Below are 18,860 nucleotides of genomic sequence, written 5' to 3'. Positions count from 1 at the left end.
GTTTAGATTCTTCTTCTAGCTGGATCCCTGCAATTGTTCTATGAGGCAACAGATTAGTTTGTAGGACTGTTGAAACAAAATACCACGGACAGCATGTCTGAGACAACAGAACTTTATTGTCTCATAATTTTGGAGGTAAAATTTTAAGATCAAGCTGCTTCTAGGCTGGTTTCCACTGAGGCATCCCTCCTGAACTTGCTGAGGGCCATTTGCTTGCTACTGGGAAGATGTACATCCCTGAGCTGCGGGCTTCAGTCATGTCCCTAACCCTCCTTCAGGCACCAGTGCCAGTCTTGTGGGCACCTGCAGGGGCTAGCTCTCTCCAGAGGTAGCTGATGGGCGAGCACAGGGGGTTTGGATCTAGACAATAGGCCAGAGACTCAATGCTGCCCCTGTACAGGCCCCTGGGGAGGGCTCTTGACTTCCAAGCATTGACTTTTATCTGCCATACTTAAAGTATGGAGTTACTTACATTCATCTGTTGCCAATGCTTATGAAGCGGAAAGTCCCCAAGAGCCAAGGAACTCCTGGAGTCCCCCTCCCCCCATCTCACAGTGACAGCTGTCATAATGGATTAGAGATGTGCCCTTGTTACATCACTTTAATGTCATCACCTCTTTAAGAGTCCTGTCTCCAGATTCTGAGGTCCTAGGGGTTAAGCGTCACCATTGTAAATTTAGGAGAAAGCCATTCAGGCCACTATCAGGTAGATGCTGTTGTTAGCCCTGAGAATGAAAGAGAACACGGAAGAACAGATAGGTTATCATAGGATATCCCCAAGATCACACAGGCTAGATTTGGCAGAACTGGGCTTTAGCATTCTGGTACTCGAAATCCAGAGTCAACATCCCAGTGAGAACAGGAGGAGCTGCAGCAAGTACATAGGTCCTGTGGGGAGCCTGGGGTGCTAGAGCTAAGCTGCTCGTGGGATGGGACAGATAAGGCTACACCAGTGTGGACTGACTTCTCTATCTTTTGGTCTCCCAGTGGGAAACAACCATGGTTGAAAGACCTGTTGCAAAGCCTGCCTGCGGGAGGATTGGCCAATTATGTGCCAGGCTGTTCTCTGGCAATGAGGGCAGATGCAGTCATTGAGTTTGTGCCTACCCTGCCCTTTGTACCATCTCCACTAGTCCACCAGCCTGTCTCCCACGGCACATCAAGGGCGCTTTTTAGGGAGGCTGAGTAACAACCCTGTCCACAACCTGAGGACATGCGGCTCATCTCCCTCATCTACTGTGGAAAGGCATGTTTGCAAACTAAAATGCTATTTCCATCTCTCAGGTGTTAATATTAGCCTTGTGGGCACACATAGGGGCTGGCTCTCCCCAGAGGCAGCTGGTGGGAAAGCAGAGAGGATTCTGATCCAGAGAGGCAGGAGACCGAATACTGATACCGTCTAGGACCCTGGGGGAAAGTACTTAGCCTCTCCTGGCCTTGCTTTTCTTATTATCAAAAGGGGGCCCAGTACATTTTCTGGCAGGGTAGCCACAAGAATTACGGGTAATTTCTTGAAATCACCTCGAGCAGGACCAGGTATTGGGGAGGTGCTTATAGAATTATACTTCTGAGTATTGGAGTTCCTGGTCCTTGTGTGCAGACATAGTAAGACTGGACCCCTTACACTTCCCTGGGATCTGAACCTGTCCTGAGGCAGCTGGCAGTTGGTCAGCTGAGGTGGATAATGGAACTGTGCCTGCAGAAAAATGCAGGACCTCTGCCAGCTTGGGACCAAGGCCTCTTCATTTAAGAGGGTACCGTGTTCTGCAAGTAAGGTACGCCGGACTGAACACTCTTCAATCCACCACCCCAAAGGCAAACAGATTAACTGGATGTTTGAGTTGGCAGAGCTAAAGAAAACAGCCTCCTTGCATCAGATCTACTGATCAGGCACGGACAGCATGCTCTTACCTAATGTATCCCAGCAGGAATCGAGCTATACCTTTGACTTGTAGCCTCTGTCTGGGGAACACAGGTGGCTGCCCACACTCTGAGCCCACGGTGTACACTGTTCTGGGATGAATGGGAATGGAGCCCCTTCCGACTCACACTCGCCCTGTGTAGGCTTGCTGGGATGTGAAAGGAAATGATTTCTAAAAATGAACATGTCAGGGGTTTTCCAGTAAGGGTATTGTTAGGCCGTTGGTAACCAGTGAGCAAGGATCATTAAAACCTGGCAACTCCTCAAGGAGTGATTGGTAGCATCTCCCAGGAGATGGCAAGGAAGTGGGGTGAGGGGCTAGGATGTGGGATCTCCAGCGAGGCTTCTGGGAGCTTGTGTATCATGAGCATGTTCACATCCCAGTATATATGGATCACGGAAATCTCTTTCTGCGGAGTTGAGGAGTGGCCCCTGGGGAGGTGACTAAGGCCAAGACTCAGAAGTCAACTTGCTCTCTGCAACCTTGGCCTTCGAGAAAGAGAGAGCGGACAGGCTCAGTGAGGATGCAACCCTGAAGCAATCAAGGGTGAATAGCCTAGCATACTCTCTCTTCAGGGGCTGCCATGTCTGAGATAAAGCAACCTGAAGGAAGAGAGGTGCGCGTGTGGGTATAGCAGAGCTGTGGAACCCTGTTCCTCTCACTGCTAAGCGGCCTTTTGCAGGCAGCTCTGTTGAGGGCCTTGTCTCGGGCAGCAGGAGCATTCTCACACAGAGGGCCTGCAGCCACCGAGACAAGCTCCCTTTGTTGAGGGAGCAGCTGTTGGCCACTTGCGCACTGGCCTGGGCTAATCCCTCTTTTGAGTAGGAGCTGGAAGGCTGGATTCTAAAATAAAGGAGATGGGAGAGGCACCATGCCAAGCTCAGTGCCTCCTATCTTGATCAGTAACTTCTTGAGGTGAGCCCAACGTATGTTTGTGGTATGCTATCTCTTTGCTTCACCTAAAATCCTACGACAGCCACACACGCCACACACGCCACCCACCCCCATCAAACATACCTTCCCTCCCCCTACACCGACTTAGCATTATGACAGCCGTCCATCCCTGAGGGCCTTTTTGTCTCGCTGGCACCTGCCCCTGTTCTCTGCAGTGTTTAGGGACAGAATGGAACATTTCCAGGCTGGAGAGAGGCCAGAGAAGGCATCTCAGACCATTAGATTGCCATCCCTGCCCATTTATAGGACAACAGCCTGTACTTATTGGCAGCTGGGCAAAGCCACCCCTGGGTGCCTGCTTGTGCGCACAGGTTGGGGGTGGTTGGAAGAGTCAGGAGATGTCCTCCGAAGCTGTAGAATTGCCTACACATCTGCCACCCATCCAGAGAGGAGAGAAACAAGTCAGAGGCACAGAAGTAACACTTCCTATAATCCCGTAGAGAGGCCATTGGGGGAGAGGAAGGGGCACGATGTCTCTGGTGTAGGGACACCAGGACAGACAACATCTCATTTAATCTTCTTTGCAACAGTTCTGATGCTTCCCGGGCTCAGAAGTGTTAACCGAGTTCCCTAGTGAGTGGCAGCTGGGATGGCAGACTCTGCCTCCCTGTCGGTGCCCTGGCTCCCAACATAGGCAGAGCCTTCCTGAGGAAAAGGTCCAGGCCTCTCTACAACAGTATTTTCTCTGTAAGAGGGCTGAGCGTGTACTAAAACTTTCAGCCATTGTCACTCTCTCTGCCTGGAGTGTGAAGTCTCTCAGGACCCGAGTCAAGGCTGATACTCCTTGGTTGGCAGTCCTGTTGCTCGGGACCTTGGTAGGTCACACGATTCCCGTTTTAGTTCTCCTGAAGATGAGCAGTAACCCTGGACAACCCTTCCAGCGCAAAGATGAGAGCCCTCACTCTCCGCCCGTGGGACTTGGACACTAGATGAATTTCCAAGCTGACCCTGCACTTTCCCTTCTAATCTTACTTCAAACACCTAACACAGTCGTTCTCAACCTGTGGGTCATGACCCCTGCGTCTGTCCCCCCCCCCCCCAAGACTCTGTCTCTGAAAATATTTACATCATGATTCATAACAGCAGCAAAATTACAGTTAGGAAGCAGCAGCAAAATACTTTTGTGGTTGGGGGTCACCACATTGAGGAACTGTATTAAAGTGTTGCAGCATTAGGAAGTCTGGGAACCTCTGCTCTTGCAAATTCCACTGCTCAGGCTGTGAGCACTGATCCGCCTCTGTCTTGGGAACAAGTGAGGCTCCTGCCTGAGCCTTGGACCTGTCTTGGGAGGGACTGTATAGACTCTGCAGAGACAATATGCGGATCCAGGAAGCCTGCCAGCCACAGAGCAGCAACAGCTGGCCTGCCTAGGGCATATTTGCCTGGTAATTCTAATTTTTATTTGAATGCCCATCTGCCCCAGCCCTGACATCACAGTGCAGCTGTGGTCTTGTTTTCCCTTCCTGTTGCATGCGCCCAGGGCATGGTCTTGCACTCACTTATGGGCAGTTAAATGGCTCTGTGGGTGGCCTCACCCTGGTTAGGCTGTGTATGGGGTAGATGTGGGTTTAATGGGCAAAGCAGGAGCAACCAGGAAGGCTCTGGCTCTGTGTCAAGGTACCTTAGGGGAGGGGCACCTGCCAGGGAAGTGTGGGAGCTTCTCATCTGATCTGAGGGAGGAGGCAATACCCTGGGAGCAGACTGCTCCCCAATCCCAGAGGGGAGTGTTTGGTAAGAAAGGGCTCAGCTCTGCAGATTAAAGGGCCACATGACTCTTCATCAAGACCAAAGCAGGGTTTGCAGGCCCAGTAGAGATCAAGAAGGTACGGTAAGCAGGCGTTCTAAGTGCTCGGCATTACCAGCAAAAATGAGTTCTTAGTTCAGAATAAGACTTGTGTGGGCCAGTCATGATAAGCTAAGTTTAGATAGGTCACCCAAAGGAAGTTCTTTATTTCCAGCCGTTATCACCTGCCAGAATAGAACCCGGCCCTCGATAAATTTAAAGAGGCCTGAATCTCAGTAGTTTACCCTGAGGCAATACCTGGTTGCAGGACCCACTGCCCAAGAACAGACTATTCAAAGGAAAACCCTAACATTCCAACCACTGTAGATAGGATCACCTACCAGCACACATTCACCTGGACACCCCTAGACAAATGTTAGCCAATCAGGGGTCCTGAACCTCAGAAACTCCTCACCCCCACCTTTATTACTATAAAATCCCAATTCTAATTGAGCTCGGGGATCTCCGGTTATTCCAATACTTTGGACATGCGGAGAGACCAAGTTTGCAAACTTGATTAAAATAAAGGCTCTTTGCTTTCACATACGGAACTCAGTTTCCTTGTTGGTTTTTGCGGGGACTTCGTGGATGTGGGCATAACAACTTGGAGGTATGAAGGTCTCCTCATGATTCTGATGGGCGGGGGAGCCAAGTCCCGCCCTCTGTTTTTCCTCTGCTCTTCCAATAGCGGTTTTGAATGGAAATCTTGATTGGGCTGCTTGCTCGCTGTGTGTTATTGAAAACTTCCAGGAATCTTTCTGAGACTCCATTTTCATTTGTTAAGCGGACTTAGTAACTCAGAAGTGTTTTTGTTCATGCTTGCCACCAAATGTCAGCGGCATGGCTGCAAGTAACAAAAGACTGGACATTTTACACCATGGAGCCCTCACGAGAACAACTAAAACCTTTACAGGAATATCACGCAGCTGTAAAAATGGATGCCAGCAATGCTCTATGCCCCTCTAGACGAAGTTTAGAAAGATAATGTATGAAAAAGAGAGAAATTTTCTTAACATTTAAATGCAATGAGACTGTACATACATACATACATATATAATTGGTTTGTTTGCTTTGAGACAAGGTTCCGCGATGTCGCCTGGAACTCAGTATGTAGACCACGCTGACTTCAAATTCACAGAGATCCACTGCTTCTGCCTCTAGGCTATCACGCCCGGCAACAATATAGTTTATGGACTTGATCTATGTGCAACAAACCTAAAGAGGGCAAGAAAATGGCAGGGGCTGGGTAGTGGGAGGCAGGGGAGAGCAGGAGACCAGGAGCTTCTCTCTAATTCCCCTCCACGTTCTAATGCTTGGGCATAGGTTCAAGTCTCTTTATCACATTGTTAAAACAAGTGGCTGAGAGAGAGAGAGAGAGAGAGAGAGAGAGAGAGAAAAGTAATAGTGAAGACTCAAGCATGATTATACGGATAGTATTAGGATAGTATTAAATGAAGCGAGGGTTATGAAGATTCACTCAGTTTTATGCACTGTGATAGTGACTGCAGGATTGCATCATACTACAGAAAATGCCTCCCATCCTCCCACAACAAAAATGCTTCCCATCCTCCTAGGGTCCGGAAGCTGGACAACCAGGAGTTCAAGAAATAACCCACCGGAAGTAGGGACTTTATCTTGGTCCCCACCAAGAAGAGATGGATAGAAAGTGAAGTCCAGATGGCCTTGCACTAAGCCTTACAAATTAGCACTGAACAAAACAAGAAACTAGATGGCAAAGACGAAGCCTAGAAACCCCAAAAGCCACCAGCAAGGGAGCGGTGGCACTCTAGAGTGTCTCTCCAAGGTGACTCAACTCATTGTAATATTAAAATGCATGCCCCTGGGTGGAGATTTAGGATGTTAATGAGATGTGTGATGCATGAAGCCATACCTAGAACTGCACATCGGAGGGCACACACAAGAAAGTCCTGTGCAGTTAAAGTGATTCAGCCATGTGATGTAAATCCTACCCGTGTGCGGCAGGGGCTGTCTGAACCACTAACCTTTTGGTCTCTGCTTTGGCTCGCTTCCCTTCTTAGAAATGTATGCTGTTCTAATAAACTGTCCCTGCTGCTCTCCACCCCTCTCTGCTCGATTTGTCGCTCCTGTGCCCAAGAACTCAGAGCCCCTCAGAGGTGCCCCTGGGACCCTGTTACTGATCAATATCATTATGTAACTGATTCTTCAGGGTAGACTCCCAAGACACTCATTCACATCCATTTCCTTCCTCTCTTGTTCTACTTCTGGCTCCTGAGACCACAGTTTCCTTTCCCACATCATAGAGTTCCATAGAGTGTAGCCGCAGTATCCAGACGCCTTCGGACATTAAGTGTCCCCTTAACTCATTTTCTATTTGCCCTGTGCTCAGCCGGGAGATAGAAAGAAAACATGGCTCTTGAGTCCGGAGATCCTTGAGTCCGTTTGGAAGCCCCTCAGAGGGTCTGGTACTGTCTGCCCCTGTGCAGTAGGAAGAACAGCTGTGTGGATATCCAGGACGCGGACAGAGCAGGTGATCTGAGGTTGCATCTGTGATCTAATGAATCTAAAGGATGACGGGTGAGGTTCTTCCCCGGGTGGCAGAGGAAGTTCCTTAGCTGCATACAGTTCAGACATGACCAGGCAAGCTGGCTGTGCCTCCCCCTCCCACCTGTGTGTCAGATGGATCAACGAGGAAGAGACACCAGAACAGGCCAGGAAGGGAGAAGGAGTCATTGGAAAACAGCTGTGGGAACTCAAGGGATGGGAAGTGGAGGGAGGGGCTTCTAAAACGTGTTACGTGTCAATCTAGGCACAGTGGTTTATACCCGTAGCCCTAGGACTTGGGAGGCAGGAGAAAGGGTTTTGAATTCAAGGACAGTCTCTGGGACTCCACAGTTCCAAGCCATCCTGACGCCTCAAATACCAGAAACAAACAACAATTTGTGCTTGGCTTTAGAAAAGCACCCCCTTTTCCTAAGGAATGACTTTGACCCCGAAACGAGATTCCGGTTAGGCCCGTGAGACAGACAGGAAGCCCGAGTGAACACGGCTAGTTAGTTTCAAAATAGAGATAACCATGAACACACACAACGTGCTGGGTACGGCGCTAAATTTCTGTATACCCAAGGAAAATGTACATTGAATAATACTCGTTTTCCAGACAAGAGACAGAACTGTGACAGCTTCTTAGGTCAGGTGTAGCTGGAGAGAGATAAACAGCGAAAATGTGGGTGAAGAATCCGGGGAGGGGGGCGGGGTCGAGGCAACCAGGGGCGGGGTCGAGGCAACCAGGGGCGGGGTCGAGGTAACTAGGGGCGGGGTCGAGGTAACCAGGGGTGGGGTAGAGGTAGCCATGACGGGGTAGAGGTAACCAGGGGCGGGGTCGAGGTAACCGGTGGAGGTGGGAGTTGCTCACTGGCACAGACAGGAAGTGCCACATCCTGTCTGGGGTCACACTGGCCCGTCTCGCTCGGAGGTGGGGTGGTGTCTGTGGATTTTGACCCTGAGACGTACGTGTGCTAACCTTGCCATCATTGAACTGTCACACTGCTGTCCCAGGGGCAGAGGGAGGGACACGATCTGTCTTACTGGTGTTTGACTGAGATAAAAGTCTCACCCTGAAGAGGTGAATTTCTGTGAGCGTTCATGTCCCGGTTGGGATTTGGCTAAGGGGAGGCTTTCGGGCCTCAGTCATCATCACTTGAGAGGGCAAAATTCTGTTCTAGTTGAAACGGGGACCTGTCACCTCCTCCTTCCCTATTGTTCTATATATTTGAAATTCCTGGGGGTATTTTTGCTTGTCTGTGAGTAGAGAAAGACCTTTTACCTGTAGAAGCTCTTAAAAAAAAAAAAAAGATGAGATGTATGAAAGTGATTATAAATAGGAAAGGTTACATAAGTATAAGCGATGTTTTCTTCCTGCTACCCATGGAGCGGCTGTAGGTGCCGGTCTCTGATCTCATCTCCCTGGGAGCCCGTCTCCCTTCATGGGGCCTGACCCAGATCGGATGCTCAGAATGGCATCTTATATAACACTCAGATAACTTGAATATAGCTCCCCTGCTCAGTCCATATTTGGTTGGGTTTTCCAACGAATTCTTAAAGTGTTTACCCTGTGCGTAGCTGATGATGTAAAGAACAACACAAGCCATGCCAGGTTTCCGTCTTCACTGCCTGGGCAGTTCAGTGGAGTAACTAAGAGGACAGTGGAAATCTTCCTGTGGAGTGAAGCTTTCGTTACATCCTCGATGCATAAAATGCAGAAGGGGCAGGCTCAGCTGAGACACATAGGGAGAAAAAGGGAGGGGAGGTGGGGAGAAGGATGAAGTCAAGGGTCCTGTTTGGCAGACCTCATCTTGTCTTCCCTCGGCCCTTCTAGGAGTCAAGAGCCCAGTTTAAAAAGCAATAGTTTCCAGACAGCTTACAGAAGGATGCCAGAGAATACTTTCCCAGTATTCTTGGGGCTAGGCAAAGAGTCTTAGGACACAAAAACACAAGGCAGGAGGAAAGAGTCAGTGTTAGACTATGTGAAACTTTGAAACTCCTGTCCACTTAGTGATAGCATTGAAATCGATAGAAAACCAGGCCAGGAAGTGATATTTGCAGCACACACATCTGGCAACACACTTCCATCTAGACCTCTTACAACATACCAGAAAAATAGACAAAAAGCAGCTTGCAACCTTGATCAAAAGATCTGAGCAAATGCTTCATAAAAGCATGTATCTATGTATTTAAATATGGCCAATGCGCCATACTTAAAAGTTGGTCCATAATAACAGAGAGATGCAGATCAAAGAGTTTGCCAACCTTTTGTTTGGTAAGCAGTGATGACAAAATTTGAAACAGTCTGTGTCCTTGCCAGTTCCAAGGGTCTCTGTATTAGTCAGCTTTTGCTACTTTACTAAATTTACTAAAATACTTAAAGCAACTAATATATAAAGAGACTTTTTTTGTTTGTTTTTTTTGTTTTTTGTTTTTTGTTTTTGTTTTTTTTTTTTGCTTGTGACCCTAAATGGTTCAGTTCAAGACTATGTGATTCCCTTCTTTGAACCTTGGTTGAGGGCAGCTCATCATGGCAGTAGTGTAGAGGAAAATCCACTTGCATCACAAGCCAGAAAATGAAGAATAGAAACTGAGAGGCCAGGGTCCATTCAGGACACATTATTAGTAACTCCAAGCCTCCAAAAGGACCACGCAGACACCAAGCCTTTGACACAATACCCTTCTGAGGATATTGATTCAAAAAGAGCAAGCCCCAAGTACATTTTCCTTCTTTGGTTACCCCCTGCCACCTTTTTTTCACATCCCCTTTCTTCCTACAAATTATTTTTATCTATTGCACTAAAGTCACAGGGATGCAGCCAGATTTCCACAGATGTCAATGGTTATGTAATTTTTTAAAGATAGCTTTACAGACCTCTTTTCTAAGTTTTCAAATGATGGTTAGTGTTTCTCTTCGCCAGGGAGCCCTCTCCCATTGGGCTGCACTTAGTACTCCCAGCAAGCCAGCAAGCCCTCATTTCTACCAGCCTGGCCATGGTGATTCTCTCCTACCCGTAAACAGCCACATTTGTGGAGTATGAATGACAACCCGAAGAGGAGCCAACCGTATTGGAACTCCAAGAAACTCTCTCAGGGACTAGGGGATATTTGGAAAAATCATCCAAAGTCGCTCAGGGAGATGGCTCTGTAAGTTCACTAGATCACACAGAGGGCCGGCAAGAGTGTGGACGGCCTCAAATTCGAGACAGAGGTGGTATGAGTGCAAAATGAGTCAAAGCGCTTCAGAAAGAGGCATGGACATTTCACTTAAAGCTAAATGTACCCTTACACTGTTGCCCAGCTACCCTGGCAATGCTTGGCTGCCAAAAGTTATGTATGCAAGGTTTGCTGCTGCATGCTTCATAGCAGCCAAGATATCAGACAAGCCTGGATACACATCAACAGAGGGGATGGGTGGATAAAGTGGTGTGTGGACACAGTGGAGTCGGAGTTAGCTGCATCACGAAGGATGGGTAGAGACAGTGTGGTGTGGACACAGTGGAGTCGGAGCTAGCCACAAAAGAACAGAATCATGCCATTTTCAGGAAAGCGGATGAAACCGGAGAGATCTTCATGTCAAGGGAAACAAGCCAGATTCAAAAAGATGAAGATTAACACCCCTCTTTCTCTCATATTCAGGACCTAGATTCAAATACTCACATAACACAAACTGCAGGGGAGTTATAAAAGGAGAGAAAAAGGCTCAGAAAGTGAGGAACAGTAGGGGGCAATGTGGGGGATGACGTGAAATACTGCACATTTTCTCCCACTTGTAGAATATGAGTAGATATAAATATAAACATACACAGGTGACATGAAAACCGAGGGGAACTGTACTTTGGGGGGAGGAAGCAAGGTCTGGGGGTGAGGCAAATGTGGACAAGGGGGTACATGTATGCAATGTCATAATGAAACCTGTTGTTTTACAAGCTAACTAAAAGTTAATGTTAAAAAGACACATATGCAAATACTTATAACGGCTTTGTTCACAGCTATTGAAATTGGAAGCAATGCAGGATAATACAATAAGCAAGACAATGATAAGCAAATTGCAGGCTATTCATGCTTGGAATACCGCTCTGCAGTACACAGGATGTGCTGCTGACAGACGGCTCGACGTGGATGGATACACAAAGCACTCAGAGTGAAAGAGGGTACGGCCCGAAAGATCATCTTCTGTGTGACTCTGCTGAGTGAGGTTCTAGGTCAGGGACACTACTCCATGTTTAGTTATAATCAGAAAAGTAGGTGCTTGACTCAGAGTGGAGGGTGCTGGCTGCAGGAAACTAAGTTGGGATACAAGGAACCAGTCAGCTGGGATGATGGGAATTCTCCATAAGTTATTAATGACACCATGACATGGGTGAATGCATTTGTCAGAATGCCTTGAACTGAACCTTTACAAACAATTATTAATGTTATGTATATGTATATATGTACATATATCTGCCAATGTATTTTGATTTCCATCATCCATCTCCCAACTCCCTCCCCTGTGGACCCTCCCACCTCCAGTTCCTTGTCTTTTCCCTCCCCAGTTAGTTCCCTTCTCCCTTCTCACACATATATTCTATTACTCTCTCTACTTCCCACTTCCCTTATGATCTTTTCCTTCCTTCTTAAGATCTCTCTTCTAGTTCATGACCCTTTCACATATTTAAACATACGCATACACTATATACACATGCATATGTAATTTTCTCTCAGAGAAAGCTGGAAACATTTGTTTTTCTCAGTCTATCTTATTTCACTTAATAAAATGATTTTTCGTTTGCACTGTGTTTCTGCAAACATTATGACTTGATTTTTCTTTATGGCTGCTTAAAATTCCACGGTGTATACATACTTCATTTTCTGTTGATGGGGATCTAGGTTGGTTCCACTTCCTGGCTGTTGTGAATAGAGCAGCCATATAACAATGAAGGTACATGTTGGATGTGAACATTTTGCTTGTGCAAGTTATAATCACAATATAAAAATATTAGACAGTGATTTTCTGGAATGGCAAAACATGGAAATGATTAAAGAAAGTAATAAGAAAGGGAAAATGGGGGTTGTAGTCTCCAGAGGTTGCAGAGGTTGCAGGGAGGGATAGGATGAGGCTGTAAGACTCTCCACAGTGCTGCTTCGGTGGCTGCACATTTATACGTGCTCGAAACACACAGAATGTTCACCATCAAGAGTGAGCAGATGTAAAACTGCATGCTATGGATGAGGATGCTGGGTCAGCGCAGGCTCTTCAGATGAAACAGGTGCCCCACTCTGCAGGGGTCTGCTGTGCACAGAGGGTGTGCACCAGTGAGGTCAGAGGACACATCCGAAGTCTCTAGACTTTCTGCCCAACTTTACTGTGAATCTAAAACTTCTCCAAACAAAACCAAACCAATTGAAAGAGTTGCTAGGCAAAGAATTAACTAGATTCCATTAATAAAAAAGTTTACTGAATGTATTTTGTGTTAATTTGTGTGTGTGCACATGTGGACGTGCCAGTGTGTATGTGTGGAAGTCAGGATAACCATTGGGAGCTGATTCTTTTTTCCAGCTTGTAGGTCTCAGGGATCAAACTCAGGTCATCAGGCTTGGCGGCAAACACCTTTACCCACGAAACTCTTTGCCAGTGCATTGGTTTCCGTTTTGAGGAAAGCAGAGCTGAAATCTTTCTTGCTCCTTTCTCTGTTAAACTACAGCTAACCAATAAAATAAGAAATGTCAGAATAAATGTCTCAATGTGCTGTCTAGTTTTATGTCAACTTGACACAAGTTATAGGCACTTCAAAGGAAGAAGCCTCAATTGAGAAAAATGTCACCTCGAGATCAGGCTGTGGGCAAGCCTTTAAGGGCATTTTCTTAACTAGTGACTGAAGGAGGAGGGCCCAGTCCATTGTGGGTGGTGCCAACCCTGGGTTGGTGTCCTGGGTCCTTTAAGAAAGCAGGTTTAGCAAGCCATGTGAACAAGTCAGTGAACAGCACCCCTCCACGGCCTCTGCATCAGCTCCTGCCTCCAGGATTCTGCCCTGCAGTGAGTTCCTGTCCTGACTTCCTTCAGTGATGAAAGCAATGAGGACGTGGAAGCCGGAAACCCAATAAACCCTTTCCTCCCCAGATGCTTTAGTCGTGGAGTTTCATCACAGCGGTAGTAACCCCCGCTGAGACGCTCAATGAACCTAGATAACATCTGTAACCACAACGTTACACGGAGACAGACAGCTGAGGAGGGAAATACCAAATGACTAACCAGAAAGAACACAAGCCAACCCTGGACCCGAAGTTGAGGCGGACAGGAAAGGGGCTAGCTCACTGACGAAACAAGTTCAGCCACCTGGAGAATTCCCCAAAGGCTCAGGTCCCAGAGGAGCGAGCAGGAGGGTGGAGGGGGTGAAGACTGTGAACTCAGGACTAGTAGAGGGTCTGCTTGGAAGGGCTCACTTCACCTTTACCCCTCAAGCCCATTCTCAGTTTGCCATTCTGAAAAATGGGATCCTTTGAAGTCATAGAGTCTGGGAAGTCCAAAACCAGGAAGCTCTGCACGATGATTCAGTTTTCTCATTCTGTATAGTACTTTCTTGGCCATATAAGGCACATGCTCAGCTCTTTGCTCAGATGGAAGAAGAGAGGGATGAAATGTTAAGCGAGGAGAAGACAGGCTAATGTTGCTAAACAGCACTTGGCCACTTCCACATTTCCCAGCACCGCATCCCTTGAAGCTTCTCACTGTAGATGCGTGTGTGAGGTGGTGTAGATCCTATTTTCTATTTTACTTAGAAGGAAAATTGAACCACAGAAAGGTCACATGGCCTGTCCATGGCCACATGGTATTATCTAACCAGAACAATGGCCCCATCCTTCTAGTCTGAGATCAGTATTCTTCCCCTGTGTGGTGATAATGGTACCATTCCTCAGAACCTACGTGGGCAGGCAGGGCTGGGGGTGGGAGAGGGGAAGAGAGAATATCTTTGGGATACGGTATGTATTCACCGTTTTGAATATGATGATTTCACTGATTTTACTTAGGTCAGAATTTATCTAATATCTACTGTACCCATGTACAATTTATTGCATTTTTCTGTAAAAATATTATAGGCATAAATGAGTGGCTGGGAGTTGCTACGATTGTCACATTCACATTTTTAGACTTTATGGAACGCCCGTGCATTAGGCTGAACCCAGAACGGCATCTGTTCCTGCAGATGTTCTTAAGGAAGAGACTGTCAGAGGAGGTCAGGGGACCTGTGTAAGATGGGACTCCAGGACATTATCTTTTGTGGCCTATGTGACAGATACTGTTAGTGTATCCGTTTCACTGCTAAAAAAGTTTCAGGCCAATAATAGCTGGTGTTTGAGGGAGCCGATAGCTAACACCCCCACTGCTTGGCCTCTAAGCCTTCGGCACAGGAATCAGACAGAGAGCGATGAACATGCCAGCTGATTACTCATAAAAGCTGTTTTGGAAGGCTTGGCTGAGAGTTAAATAGTAACACCAAATGGATCTGCTAATTCTCCTGAATTGAACTTGATGCTCAAATTGCAGGTTTCCCTCGGAGTTCCACTAAACTTGGAGGACAATGGGGATGGTGGGTTGGTGAGTGTGGACAGGACGTGACTAAGTCAGGGGAGAAAGCTGGGGAGAAGGGCCGCTGGTCGAACTTCAGGGCAGCTCTTTAAGATGAAAATGGAAGAACCAGGAAGAAGTGTACTCCTTCACCACTGTGCTAGGCTCAGAGCTGGAGTCACCACCAAAGTATTCAGCGTATGCATGGGTTTCTATGCTGCTTAACATGGTCAACTTGGCAAGACCGAGCATCACCAAGAGGCAAGTTTCCTTGAATACCTGTAAGAGATTAATTACCCTCTGGCCAAGCCCATGAAGGATTATCATTTTTAGGCTAATTGAGATTGGAAGTATCACCCTAAAGGGGTGGCACCATTCCCTAGGCTTGGGCTCTGAACTCCATAAAATAAAGGAACCTACCTGAGCATAAGCAAGCACTGCTCCCCGCTTCTTGCAGTGTGGCCACCAGCGCAAACTCTTGCCGTTTTGAGTTCCCTACCATGATGGACCGTGAGCGAAAATATGCCTGGCCTCCCTTAAGTCAATTTTGTCAGGGTATCAGATCACAGCAATAGGAAAAATAACCGAGACAACTTCATTTTCAAAGTTCTTTGTAGAGTATAACTTCCACGCACTGAATCCTAAATGAATGGATTAAGGAATGTTTGATTTCAAGGACCTCGGTGGTGAACTCTTTGTTAATAAGATGGTTTTCTTCCTTCATTTGGACACACTCACACTCCTACTCATCCTCAGGCCCCGAGCTTATCACCAGGAGGGAGAAGATGAAATCATGGCCCCGTCTTCGACTCTGTCTTCGGGGAATTCAACACTCAGGAGCTATGAGTTAAAGCCCTGGCTATGGTTTCTTCCTCAGCATGTAGTTCATGATATCTTCTGCACATTTTAAAGGTTTCTCTCTCTCTCTCTCTCTCTCTCTCTCTCTCTCTCTCTCTCTCTCTCTCTCTGTGTGTGTGTGTGTGTGTGTGTGTGTATACACTATACTTGTGCAGGTGCCCTTGCAGACTGGAAGAAGGCGCTGGATCCTTTTAAGCTGGAGTTACTGGCAATCGTTAGCCACTTAGTGAGGGCGCTGGGAACAGAATTGCCCTTTAGAAGAGCAATTAACCCTTTTAGCTGCTGCAGCAGCTCTCCAGGCCCCTACTGCACCTTTATCACCCACAAACAGCTTGACCTTCTGTGACCCCTACCCACATAACTCATACCCTTTCTCATCCCTTGCCTTTATTTAGTCCAATGCCTGGACTCTAATTCAATGAAGCAACAGTTTGCGTGTACCTGCTGCGATAGGACCAAGAGGTAGGGCTGCAGTGAAAAGTAGTACTAGATACTAAGCATCAAAAACCCTGCATTTGTTCATTTTAAATGTACTTTTGAGACGAGTTCCAGGCTGGCCTGGAACTTATTATAGCCTGGAATCCACAATCCTCTTGCTTTAACCTCTCAAGTGTTTGGATGGCAGACATGTCGTCACGCCCAGCCAAGGTTGGTATCCATATATCTAAATGCTGCCCATCCTTCAACATCCCCTTCCCGTGACACTTTCTCAAATCTCCATCCAGCTGTGTGCTTCCGTGCTCAACTGCTGGGGAGCTGGGGCTGTGCCTGCGGGGTCTTCAACTCCTCCTTTTAAGGTTCTCTTCCTTTGCAGAATCCTCTCAAGTTCCCAGTCCGGCCATGGCCTCTGCTACTTGCCTGCCGGGAAACAAGAATTGTAATTTTGAAAGATGGAGATCGGAGGCTCCTGAGCCTACAGGAGCAGCGAGGGAAGACGCCATAATCCTGTGACTCACCTCCATGGCTGACTGAGTCCCTGACAGGCAGACCTTTCATCCCCTCACTTAAGATGTCGCTGCCTAATATAAAATAAGCAGAAAATGACAAAAATCAGTGGGCAGCAAAGGCCACCACTTGCTTGGCTGTCCTTGTACCTTGCCCAGTTCCCTTCATGTCTAATCCCACTTGGCCTCAGTGGCAAAGAAGGGCCTACCTTCTGCCATGACTACAGGTCCTCCCAAGCCTCTCATTCTGCCTTCTTGCTGCAGGTTCTGCACTCCAAGCTTGAATGAACTCCAGCTACGGCTGCCCTCATCAGCTGGAGTGAAACCTAGGTCCTCAGCCGTTCCTGTCATTCGCTCATCTTCTCCCACAGTTCTCATCCTCAGTGGGTGACACTGTTCTGCCCCTGGGTGTAGAGCCAGATTTCATTTTGAGACAACTCTGGGGACTCCTTTGGGTTTACCAGGCTCAGGCTTGCCAAATGTCTCAGCAGACCAGGGAACATGGATAGATTTTTTTTTTTTTAATCCTGCTGCTTTAATGGGGGCAGAAAGTGTGTGTGAGGCCTTTGTATTATTAGGGAAAATTTGATATGGACATAAATCCAACTCAAATTAGCATTAACAGAAGGAGATTTTGGCCAGAATACTGGAGTACCCATACTGGATGGGGTTGCAGCCCAACAGGGATTAAAAACTGAGGAGAGTCCTAGTGAGCCCAGAGCCCTGCTCCTTCTCACCAGGGTTCTCTTTGCCCACCATTCACGCGACCTGTTTCTATTTTCATTCATATGATGAAAATTAGCCAGTAGCATCCTTGTTACATATCAGTCTTAACATAAAGAAGTTGAGAGGCAAACCATTCTCTCTGTCTCAGGTGACTGAGACTACTCAGCAGATTGGCACAGCTTCATTTGGATGTGCTCACTCAGTCAAGGAGAGGGGTCACACCGTCAGAGATATCCCTGTCTGCTGCAACCATGTGGGTGCAGGAGGGGAATAGGGGTATTTTTAGAGACACAATTCAAACTGGCCTGGAACTCACCGTAGCTGGAAACACATGAACTTCTAGCCTTAGCCTTTGCAGTGTGTGTGCCACTATGGCAAACCAAGATGGGCCTTCACATGTTCCCAAGTTCCCAGACCTTCTCAGGTTGTACAGATCCACAGGTACCTCTTTAAAGAATGGCCCCTCTGAGTGGGTGGCTTTAATCCTAGCATTCAGGAGGTAGAGGCAGGTGGAACTCTGTGAGTTCAAGGCCAGTCAGGGCTACACGGAGAATCTCTTTTCTCGAATGCCAGTCCCTGAAGAAAAGAAAAGAAAGCAATGGGCCCTCCCTCTTTGCATCCATCCATCTGTACATCACTGCTGGCACAGTACAGTAAATCCAATAAACATACGCTTATTAATGGGTGCATCTTCTATTCCTTTCTTTAGACCCTTAAGCACCAGAAGGACAGGCAGGACCTGCTTAGACATTTTTAACCCCAGTGCTTAGCCAGTGCCTGGGGTCAATGGATCATCCAGTGTCTGGTGAGAGGAAACAACACCCACGCCAGGGATTGTTCTGAGCCCCTTATGAATCAACTCATTCAATCTTTCAAATTACTCTGGAAGGTGGGACCATCTGAGGAGACCAAGATAAGTTCATGACTTCCCAGAATCAACTTGTGAGGGATACAGCTGGGACTCAAGATAGACCTCGTGAACACAAGTTCTACTCTGTTGTTCTTTCATCCATGACTGGTGAGTGCCTGTCTTGTCCTGCAGGCTTCCTCAAGAGAGCTGTGTGTGTGTGTGTGTGTGTGTGTGTGTCTGTCTGTCTGTCTGTCTGTCTGTGTGCATGTTTGTCTGTCTGAGTCTGTGTGAGTATATGTATCTGTCTGTGTGTGTGTGTGCTGGCATTGGGGTTATTTTCCTCCATTACTCTTCACCTTACGTTTCTGAGAAGTGCCTATCATTGAATCTGGAGCTTGCTGTTTGTGCTAGATTTTTCCTTTGAACCCGCAGGATTCTCTGTCCTATTTCTGTCCCTCAGAACTGAGTTACAGGCATCAGCCACCATGTCTGACTTCTTATGTGGGCACTGGGGTTATGAACTCAGGTCTTACGTTTGATGAGCAAGCCCTCGGCCCACTGAACCATCTCCCTGCCCTCCGCTGTGTGTCTGATTCTCAGAACAGGCAGCTCTGTTGACCCATCAGCTGTCAGCATCAGTTACCGAATTTGTCTTCTGGGAAAGAGAATTTTACACCACATACATCCATTTTTCTCTTCTAGACCGCCTACCCCTCCTATGTTCTGCTAATGAAGCTTTAATTTTAATGAT

General features: G+C 47.3%; 2 long non-coding RNA genes across 2 annotated transcripts; both read right to left on the bottom strand.

The window, feature by feature from the left end:
* Positions 1–96: 96 nt before the first annotated feature.
* On the bottom strand, positions 97–1,877 carry LOC125398346 (uncharacterized). Its single transcript, XR_007231366.3, has 2 exons — positions 615–1,877; positions 97–332 (listed from the first exon to the last, which is right to left on the bottom strand). It is a non-coding gene; the product is annotated as an uncharacterized LOC125398346 (long non-coding RNA).
* Positions 1,878–16,068: 14,191 nt separating this feature from the next.
* LOC146894951 (uncharacterized) lies at positions 16,069–16,923 on the bottom strand. Its single transcript, XR_015001151.2, has 3 exons — positions 16,743–16,923; positions 16,546–16,608; positions 16,069–16,447 (listed from the first exon to the last, which is right to left on the bottom strand). It is a non-coding gene; the product is annotated as an uncharacterized LOC146894951 (long non-coding RNA).
* Positions 16,924–18,860: the final 1,937 nt, after the last annotated feature.

Source organism: Myodes glareolus, chromosome 5, assembly GCF_982192425.1.
Source record: "Myodes glareolus chromosome 5, mMyoGla1.1, whole genome shotgun sequence".
Lineage (NCBI taxonomy): Eukaryota > Metazoa > Chordata > Mammalia > Rodentia > Cricetidae > Myodes > Myodes glareolus.
This window is presented reverse-complemented; position numbering and strand designations above follow the sequence as displayed.